The 11,619-nt window shown below is 34.3% G+C and overlaps 1 pseudogene; it reads left to right on the forward strand.

Annotated features, from left to right (window-relative positions):
* The first annotated feature begins 4,382 nt into the window (after positions 1-4,382).
* Positions 4,383-6,439, forward strand: LOC126707273 (AP2-like ethylene-responsive transcription factor At1g79700; annotated as a pseudogene).
* Positions 6,440-11,619: the final 5,180 nt, after the last annotated feature.

Consider the following 11,619-nt stretch of genomic DNA (forward strand, 5'->3'; position numbering starts at 1 on the left):
TTGCCATGTTTTTAATTTTGCCTCTGACTGCTCTTTTAAATAATCGGCCTGGGCTTTGTGGCTGACTACCCCAAACCTCACTTGTGCTTTCTTTTCCTTTCAGCTTTAGCGGGCTTAATACTTCAGCCTCTCTTATAACCAGCCTGCTTTCTTTATCTTCATTTAAGCCTTCTTTTCCTTTAGGCCCAATTGGGCTTAATATTCTATCCTCTTTAAGAGCCGGCCCATACCCCCTCTTAGTTACTTCCTGACTTACCTTATCCCCATGCAGTTCATTCCAAACTATTTCAGTTCTATCACCTTTTTACTCCTCACGTGATGTCCTATCCAGCCCCTTACTTGAAACTTCTGGAGCCATATCATCCCATCTGTTCTGCCTTCCCATTTCCCCATGATTTGACGTGACCGAACCATCCATCATGCCCAAGGGGACTGTATCCATCATATCGGCCGAACCACTACCTCTATCAGCTCTACCAGCCTCCACCACAGTAGGCGAGCTCCTCTTTTCGACTCCGATCTCTACACCAGCCCCACCGTCCACCGCCCTTGATTGCAAGCCCCCTTTTTTAGCCTCAAAATGCATCTTCAACTTATCCTTTTCACCTCCATTTTTTAAAATTCCACCAGCCTTCAACCATTCACCATATTGTCTCCCTAACCGTTGCTCCATTGGACTAGCTTGACAATGCTTTTCATCATGTCCAAGCAAGCCACAAATGTAACAAAAATTAGGTAGTCTCTCATACCTAAAGTCAACCCAATATCTTTCACCTTCTTCATTTTTAACATATCCTCCCCTACGGAGAGGTTTGGAACCTCCACCCTTATTCTTAAAAATTTTGCTAAATCCGCTTGCATAGCCCGCTTGTCAACTTCTAGCACCCTTCCAATCTTACTACCGATATCCTTCCCAATTACTTCAGTCATATTCTCAAAAGGTAAACCCCAAATCTGCACCCAAAAAGGGGAGCTGGAGAAATTGATATTTTTTGACGTTAATCCTTTCTTCCATCGGCATAGCAGGAGAAGGTTGTTGTCAAAATTCCAAGGCCCACTTTTCTCAACCCACTCTAACTGACATCTTGAACTAAATTTAAATTGTAAAAGATTATTCCCTACCTCCACAATCCTCAAATCAGAGCCCATCTTCCAAGCAGCCTTTAGAGTATTCTTCAGAGCTCTTATATTTTGATGACGATCTGAAAGTAAACGCCCAAATAAGCTCAATGAGCATTCTTCAAGGATTTCAGAGCTGCTATTGTTTGTAATAACAATATCCTCTTCTTCTTCCCTTGTGAGCTTTAACTTTTCCAAATCATTCACCACTTCTTGATCCATGCAGCCACCCCACAAAGACAGAAAGGGCTACAGCCAGCTTAGAAACCGGTGTAGACCCAGAAAAAACCCTTAGGCAGATTTTAAGGGAGAGAGGAAACTCCTATCTAGTTGAAAGAGAAAAAGACTCTTACCAAAGAGAGAAGTAAGACTCCTACAGGAGAGAGAAAAAGCCTCTTTCTGACTCCAAAGCAATCTGAAACTGATGGTTGTGCTTATATATGCTTTCTTCTTTCTTATATAAATTGTCTTTGTTATATATCTAATATATATATATATATATATATATATATATATATCTGTCTTTCGTACTTATTAGCCTACGATTGAACCAGTGTTTGTGTCTATCCACAGGAATTCCCATCCATTCTGGGCTGGCCACAACTAGACAATGATTTTTTCACATGCAATAAATTAATGGTTGTCATAAGTTAATAGGGCGATTTGAGCTTATCACAATTTCAATCCTTAGTATTGCCTAGAGTTCAATAACTAGAAGTCTAAAACAACTTTGTTGTTTAGTATGCATACGAAAATTTAACATAATATATATATATATATATATATATATTTCTCATATTTAATTGTTTTGTCTAAATAAGAGATTAGATAATTATGTAGTTATTAATAAGAATATATTATGATTGTGTTGGCAAACTTTGTATATTACAATTTAAAGAAATAATGATGTGTTAACATTCTAATTGAATGTTTATATATATAATAGAATTTAAATTCAACTAAAAATATATATAATAATAAAATGATAACATATAAATTATGTAACTTCAAAAGTTTATATGAGAAAAAAAAAATCTATATGACTTAATAGCATGAACTATCAACCAAAAGTTAAAATATTTTTAGTTCATGTGACATAATATTAATATCATGAGCGCTCGACCAACCAAAAGTTAAAATACTTTTATTTTATATATTTTATTTGATTGTTGATTATGGATACTAACATGGTAACACATCATGCACACACAAACACATAGATGTGCACGTGCACAACCACTCAGGTTCTACTTCTAGCCCTATGAAATTAATACGTACGGTACGTACTACACAATTTAAGATGCAGTAAAATACTCGAACTATAGACATGCAATATCACCAGGTCTGATTTTCTCAAAATTAGATATTAGACAAAGTACATTTGAGTGGATTGAAAGATTACAGCTTGCTATAAATGAACACATTTTGTAAGTTACAACATTATTATTCTTCACAAAATGTGTTCTGTAACAGTTTATAGAGGTTGCAAGAGTATATATACCCGCTGATTCCATGGAATTCAACGTCAATATTATGAGCTCAATGGAAGGAGCAGACTCATATTCCAGTGACAAGTACCCTCCAAACACGGTCAGAACTGAGAAGAATCTAATTAAGCCATCCAAATTTGAAAGACCAAAACAAAAATATTCTATCTAGCTAGGCGAACAACCCTAGAAATTGATATAATGAAGATGAATTACCAAGTTGTCGTGTAACAATTTGTTGAAAAATAGTACCATATTTTGTCCTGCTTGTCCCCAAATAACAAAAGATCAAAGCCATTCTTTAAGTGTTCTTATTTGCCTTATATGCCAAGCATGGATGATTTTACCTGAAACTTCCGGAAAGAATGTGGGCCCAAAACATGGACCTGATAGGAAGTGGGGTCCAAAATTTGCAATGGATTTTACCACCTGTTGTAATAACATTATAATAGATTTCCTTTTGCTTTACTTAAAAAAATAATTATTATAACTGTTAGAGGTAATGGCTCATATTCTAAATGAGAAATTAACCGTTTTTAGTTTACAGATCTAGTGGACAAAGTGTAATGAAGTGAAGCAAAATGGAACAATGCATTCCGATGATAAGAATATATTAAGAAATTCAATATAACGGGTTGCGATTTTTCTCATAATATAATATGTTGTAGACCCTTTGTTTTTTATATCATGCAAATATGTATACATTGCTAAACCATATAAATCTGTGTCAATGTTTTTTTCTTTTTCTTTTGTCGCTAACATTAAAAAGATCTTCAACACATGTTATTTAAGGAGATATAAAAAGTATGATATTGGATAGAATAAAATGATAAAAGAAAAGAAATTACAACTTACTCACCTGTGGTTTAGCCGAAATTTAAATTGCCTAACTATGATTTGAAATTTGACACTTTACCCACCTAAGATTAGTTTAGTTAGAATTCTGTAACTCATTTCTGTTAAAAATTAGGTTAAATATGTAATTTTGCTTTACTTTTATGTCTCTCTCCTCCAAAAACACAAAAAACATTAAAATACAAGATCAAATAAGATAAAAACCAATCTAGTGAAACACTTGCGTCATGAGATTTTAAATCACATGTAAGCAACTTAAATTTCGGTCAAACCAAAGGTGGGTAAAGTATCAAATTTCAAACCACATATAAACAACTTAAATTTTAATTAAACCACAGGTAGGTGAATTGTAATTTACCCTAATATATGTAGCCAATCATGATTAGTCTATTGACAAAGATAATTGATCCCATTTTTGAGATTATGGTTTTAGAAAAAACCTTAACTGAAAAGAAAGGATGAACTTAATTATTTGAGTATTATTAACCTGAGGTTGAGAACTTGACTAAGAGTAAGAATGGGATCGATGTGTTCCATTTTCTAAATATTCTATCTATACATGTCCTGCTGCTAGTTTTGACAAATGAATTTCTTTAATCATTTGAAATGGCATAGCCTTGCTTTAACCTTGTACTTATGTTGTTATGTGCAGCCAGCCGGCTGTGTAGCAAAGCCAAAAGCACTGGAAACAGTGGATTGACATTCCAAATTTGCCTCTTAACTACTTAGTGATCATCGTCTCCTTTGTTTAGACTTTTATTAAATCACAGGTGTAACAACAAAAAAACAAAAACATAATAAGCCAAATGAAGCAAACTAGTGATGTGTGTGTATATATACATAAACTCTTAACTTATTAGCTCAAGCAACCACACAAAGAAGCAAAGGAAGAGAGAAAGCATCAGAGGAAGGATACAAGAGATGGAAACAATGGTGGTGAAGAATGAAGAGAATGTAGGAAGGTGGCGCATGTGTGTGGCAAATGGTTAGGCTGAGGGAACACGGTCTGTGAAGAGACGGTGAAGAGACACAACTGTAGCTGCACTTAGTAATAGTGATGATAATAATCAAAGTGATCAGAACCAGCAGCAATTGCCACAGCAACAAGTTGACCAAACTTCTAGTAATGCCACCACAGTGAAAAGAAGTTCAAGATTTTGCAGAGTCAGCAGGTCTAAATTAAGGAATTAAGTGGTTTATGATTCTATAACATACATGACTATTTATGTCTCTTTTCCCTTATTGATGATGAACTTGAATCAATGAAATGAACAGACATAGATGGACGGGGCAGTTTGAAGCTCACTTGTGGGATAAGCTATCTTGGAATATAACGCAGAAGAAGAAAGGGAAACAAGGTAGAAAACTTTTCACTCATGCCTCTGCTTTGCTTCATTTACTTCTTTAAAGGATTCTGATGAACTTGTTTAACATTTTTGCTCCTCTATTCTGTTTTGCTCAAAATTGATTGCTGGCACTGAACAGTTTACCTTGGTGAGTACCTTTTTAGTATTTTTTTTTTTCCCCTATCAAGTTAAGGTTTCGCAAGTTCTGTTTGAGTGAATTATAGAGAGTGATTTTTTTTGGGGGGACTTTTCAGGAGCTTATGATGAAGAAGAATCTGCAGCAAGGGCATACGATTTAGCTGCAATTAAGTATTGGGGGACAACAACTTTCACCAATTTCCCAGTAAGAATGACATTTATGGATTACAATTGATTTCCTGCAAACCTTTAGAAAGTCATATAACATAAGGAAACTAATTTGACACCATGGATACTTTTTACAGTTATCTGATTATGAGACTGAGATTGAAATAATGCAATCTGTGACAAAAGAGGAGTATTTGGCCACTTTAAGAAGGTATGATCCCTCATACATATTGTTAAAAATAGACTGTAATCCACAACCGTGGACACTTCCTCTAAATAACATGATTTGGGTTTTGTTTCTTTCAGAAAAAGCAGTGGCTTCTCAAGAGGTGTATCCAAGTATAGGGGGGTTGCAAGGTGAGTCTCTTGATATTTGGTAAAACCAACCACTTGAGAATATAACTAATGGAAATAGAATCAAATTGTGTGTGAATATTATGCAGGCACCATAATAATGGCAGATGGGAAGCAAGAATAGGGAGAGTTTTTGGAAACAAATACCTCTACCTTGCTACTTACAGTAAGTTACATATTACATATCCATATTTCTCTCTCATTTTTAAGACCAGCTACTTTACGATAAACTACTAATTGTCCTAAAAACTTAAGCTGTTAGAAAAGTGATAATTAAATCATTTAGCCATTATTCTAATAGGTACCCCAGAGGAAGCTGCTCGTGCTTATGACATTGCAGCAATTGAGTACAGAGGGATCAATGCTGTGACCAACTTTGACTTGAGTACATACATAGGATGGTTAAAGCCAGGACCAAATGCCTCATTAGCCACTCATGAACTACAGGCCATCCCAGAGCCTCATACAGTGACATCACCGAGTAACTACAATCCAAAAGAGAAATCCAAATCCTTGTTCTTACACACTAATCCTTTGGTCACAGGCTACTTGAAGTCCCCTGAAAAGCATGATATATTTGAAAGAAAAATTCCTATTAGCTCAATCAATAAGTCTTCCTCTCCCACTGCACTGGGCCTCCTCCTTTGATCTTCGGTATTCAAAGAATTAGTTGAGAAGAATTCAAACAAATCTGCAGATGACATTGATGGGGAAGAGCCAAACAACCAAGCACAGATGGGTAGTGATGGTGATTTCTGTGGGATCTTTTATGATGGAATTGGTGACATCCCATTTGTCTGCAATTCCAATGAAGACAGCATAGAGTTGCAAGAAAGAGGACTTGATTTGATATTATAAATGGCCTTATATGAAACAGCATGATATGCTTTTCATTTATTTACTAGTGGGTGTAAATTCTTTAGAAAATGCATGTATGGTGTTTTGCATTGAGAATATCAAGAGCTTAGAGCTTGTTTTGGTCTCTGTGTGTGTGTGTGTGTATATGTAAGTATTATTGACATAAATTGCTTACACGTAAATTTCACTAGCAATTGAATACTAATAGTCATAAAGTTGATGGCAAACCAATGTACATTTCATCACTTTTGACTTCAAAGTAGTCATCGCTGGCATGCAAATTAAACTTAGGGGAAATTACACTTTACCACCCTAAACTATGCACTAGATTACACTTTGCACCCTAAATTATCCGACTGCACACTTTGCACCCTAAACTATCACACTTATCACACTTTGCACCCTGGTGTCATTTTTGCTGTTATATTTAACAGAATCTTGTTGCATATGACAAGCACATGCTTCTTGCTTAGGTGGAACAAAGTTAAAAGACTGAAACACTCTCCTTCAAAATCAATTAAAACAAAACTCAAAAATTTCCACATCTCCCTCTGTCTCACGTGGTGCCATCCTCTTCCCCATCCACCTTCCCTAGTAAAAAGAAATGTCACCTCCCTAAAAGCTTGAGAATCCACAGATGTAATTCTTTGGCTGATTTTTTTTTCCTTTTATCGTTCTCTCCTTTGAACGAATTCACAGACGAATGTAGACTTAAAATAAGACTGCACAACTATTAAAACCAAAAGTAACCAAACAAGCCCATTAATTTATATGATCCATAACAAAACAAAAAAAAAAAAATCAAACAAAGAGGTAAGAACTAACAAAAACACTTAAACCATTTAATTATGGATTTAACAAAGTAAGCATTTTTAAGCACAAAATTAATCAGAGAAAAATAGAAAAGATTAAAAAAACCATAAACACAAATCTCCTAGTGGACAAATCGCTTCCAACAAGAACAGTAATGGCAACCTGAAAGCAAACCCAGATACCAAAAACATTAGTAAAACAAAAGTCAAAAGTTTAAACCAAAAAGTACCCAAAAGACAAAGACCCATGTTTTTGTTTTGGGTAATGAAAAAAAGAGATAGACAGAATGACGAAAGAAATGGGTAGTGAACCTGAGATGCGGCCAATTGAGCCATTGATGAGATCAATTAGAGAGGTTTGAGAGAAAGCTGAGAACACTTTGAGAAGAGAAGTGTTGTCAATAGCATTATAAGCTGACAACACTTTGAGGTGTGACTCTCTGAATGATCCTTTCAATAGTGCTATGAATTATGCTATGGAATTAGAGAGGTAAATTTAAATAGTTTAAAATTGAATCTGGGGAAGAGGATGACAACACGTGAGACAGAGGGAGATGTGGAAATTTTTAAGTTTTGTTTTAATTGATTTTGAAGAAAGGTGTTTCAGTCTTTTAACTTTGTTCCACCTAAGCAAGAAGCATGTGCTTGTCACATGCAGCAAGATTCTGTTAAATATAACAGCAAAAATAACACTAGGGTGCAAAGTGTGATAGGTGTGATAGTTTAGGGTGCAAAGTGTGTAGTCGGATAGTTTAGGGTGCAAAGTGTAATCTAGTGCATAGTTTAAGGTGGTAAAGTGTAATTTCCCCTTAAACTTAAATCTGTTAATCTAGTTTGGCAATGTTATCTAACTCAAAGGCAATCATCATATACCATCATAAATTAACGCCCAAAGCCAGTAATGTGTAACAAGTGATGCCTCATAGAGTCTTTCTATTTAGGTGTAGGTAGTCCACATCTTCAGGAATACATAAATCACTAAGCCCCTCTTCGAGATAATGTCTAGGTTTTTACACCTTCCCATGTGGATTGAAACTTACCCAACAAGAAATTTCACACTTAACAGCACTCCTATCATTAGGCCATCAACTTTCTTAATCATCTATGCATGTTCGGATCAGCTTGCTTTCGTTAGCTTATTATTTATATACATCTTTTTATAGTTTCTCTTCTTTTCAAGTATAATTGTACTTTTGTCGACTTTTAGCAAATACGCTTATGAAAAAAAAATCCAAATGCACATATTCTCTTACAGAGTTTTCCAAGTTCACAAAGATGTTTTTAGTAAACGTTTTCCTACGCCTGATCACGACGATCCCCTTGTAATAAGAAGGCACCCTTCTCTTAAAGTATTAGCATTTTGACAGAAACCAGATTCTAAAGTAGCCTAAAAAGGAAGTTGTTGATCCTTTGCTCTCAATAAGGAAAGAGATTGTAGAGCAAATATGAATGTAATTCAACCACTTCAAAACCCATCGACTTGGGGCGTAGAAAACATCACTGTTAGGACTAAAATGGTTCCCAGGAGTTATTTGACTAATATAACATGTATATCAAAGTAGGAAAATTGATTGTATTTTATAGAGCAACTAACATACATAAATAGTGTTAGATATGTTTTATCAACTGGACAAGAATTACTCAATCTTAGCATCTATTACAAATTTCTTACACAACATTAGCAATAAACCACTATCTTATTCACACATTAACAAATAAAAGACTTTTCAAGATGAGAGAGAGAAATGGTTACTGACATTTTTTACGCTTGCTCTGTTCAACCTCTTTCGATTGTAACAGTTGGAGAGAAGAGAAAGGAAAGGGTCCACCATTACCACTCAACTTATTATGAAACAATCACAACTTGACACGTTAGTTTTGTGTGAAATTGAGTACGTGCCTAGACATAGTGTCCAGTGAAGGATTTGCCTAGTCTTTAACACTTTTCTAAAGACACACTTCTAGAATCCTTAAAAGCAATCGTGGAGGTCTCAAAGGATCCTCCATATGCTCCATGCTTGACTTAAAGAAATACTTGTAACTGTTTGTTATTTCTTGTGTTTTTCAACGGGCAAAGGCATGCTTAAAAATAGAAAATAGACTAAAATATACAACCAAAGAAGATAAATACTCACCATTTAAACTGATAAAGAAGATGACCTATAGCGACCAAACATCCAGACCTGCTGGATCATCCCCATATTCTACTCACTATAGTGATCCAAAAATCTCAAGACCTCATTCAAAAATAAAAGTTGGACAAGTGGTTATACAGTTTGGCGGATTGTTTAACCACACTTTAACATACTTATCATAATTTGATTTTAGGTTGGCAGCATCTTTTTTTACCCCTTAATTTCTCTCTCCTTTGGATTTAAAAAAATAAGGCAAAAATGTATTTTGATCCCTATATTTTAAGTTCATTTCTGTTTTGGGCCCTATTCTTTTTGGGCACCTATTTTAGTCCCAAAAAATAAAAAAATCATAATCATTTTAGTCTCTATCGTCATATCACTAACAAAAATTGCTTGTTGTAGACAAAGTGTACCGTTGTCGATGTGGATGTGACCAATAAAATAATAATAAAAATTTTTATTATATATTTTAAAATGCCATCTCAGCAATTTAATTAAAAAAATAAAAACAAAAAAATATTAAAATTTTAAATTTTAAATTTATTTTGATTGAAAAAAATAAAAATTTTCAGTTTTAAAGATTGAGAAAAAAATTTATAGCAACTTTCTCAACTTTTCTTGAACTTTCTTGGCAAACAAACACATCACAAAAATTAAATATATCAGTTTTTAGAACCATGGAAAAGGGCATCTGTTGATTTCAAGTGTTCGATAATGAATGGAATAGGAAAAAAAATTAATAGTTCAATTTTTGTCCATAAACAATGACATTGGGGTCATTTTATTCAAATACTTGGGACAAGTTAGACAATAGAAAAATAATAGGCAAAAATATTATTTTAGTCTTCATATTTACATAATTGTCAATTTAATCTTTTTTTTATTATTTTTAATTTAAAATTAATTTGATTTTTACCATTAATGGAAGATTTTTATGTGACACATGATGTGCACAATTGGCACACTCCAAGTATACGCAGCCTCTAAAATAATATATATAAAAAATTATTTAACCATTAAAAAATGCAAAGTCAGTAGGTAAATTATAAATAAAACAAAAAAAAATGATTCAGAATCAAATCCTAGTGGATTTTCTGGGATTTTCATCGAACAGAGAGTGGGTATTTTCAAGATCTAGCAATTTCAAGGCTTCTCGCTTATGTTCTTTGCTTCGGAAAAACTCCAAATTTTTCTTGCACGACATAAATCGAAACCGTACACAATTCGATTCAAAAAGCAAGCAAAGAGAAGAACGTGAAGATTGCTTGTGCAGTACCAATCGAATATTTTTCTGAAGAAGTCATGGAGCTGGCCGAAAGAGAAAAGCAAGCCGTAGCTGAAGTAGGTCGTCAACTTGATCAAATACAGAATTGTTATCATTTTCACTCAAAGCTCTGTGACAATAGTTTTGAATCTGAGAAAAGAAAAATATGAGAGAATGAGAGAGAAAGAGGGATTCATAGATTGAAGAAATGATTGGATTTTTGACAAATCCTCTTTTTGGAATATGGAATTTTTCTTTTTTTTCAAATTCCTTTTTTTGGTAGGTGAATTTTTTTATTTTTTGACCTTTGCTTGTGCTTCTCTGGTTTTAGGTTCGATGTTCTTGGAATGGTCAGGGAAGGTGGAAGGGGATTTGGAATGGTTAGGCAACTTAGGCCGCTTTGAATTTCTTTTCAAAATCTTGAATTCAAGTTTCACAAACACAATCAAATTCATCACCGATCTCCACAGGATCTTTTTCAAACTGGCCTCAGTTCTACTTATACACCCAGATAAAACCAAATTCTTGATGCAGAACTAATACAATTCCATAAGATTCCTCACAATTTACATACAAGTACAATATCAAAACGATTTTCCAAAGATTATGAATTTTGAAACGCAGGTGTCCACAATAAAAGAAAGACCAAGACATAAGCAACACAGGCACCTATCTAGCATTATCTTCATACACAGATGATCTACACAATTACATATCCAGGTATTTACGTGTTTATCATTATCAGTTCATCACCATGATCACACAGAGGATCCATAAAAGTAAATTTCCATGTGTGACAGCGAGAACAAAACAGTTTCGCATAAAAATTAAAACCAAATGTATCAGCAGGTGATGAGAAAATATCTATTCCTGGCCCATCTGCGTGTGTGTGTGTGAAAGAGAGAGAGTGGAAAAAGTTAGCAATGTAATGATGCATTTTACTGGGGCTAGAGTGGAAGGGTGCACGTACATAATATAGTCAAGACTCAAGAGTAACGAGTGAAGAATTAAAAAAAGAACATGCTCTTTGTTTTAGAGTCCAAATTACTTGAGCATGGACATTAATTACTTAATATTTTGATT

Source organism: Quercus robur, chromosome 2 (genome assembly GCF_932294415.1).
Source record: "Quercus robur chromosome 2, dhQueRobu3.1, whole genome shotgun sequence".
NCBI lineage: Eukaryota > Viridiplantae > Streptophyta > Magnoliopsida > Fagales > Fagaceae > Quercus > Quercus robur.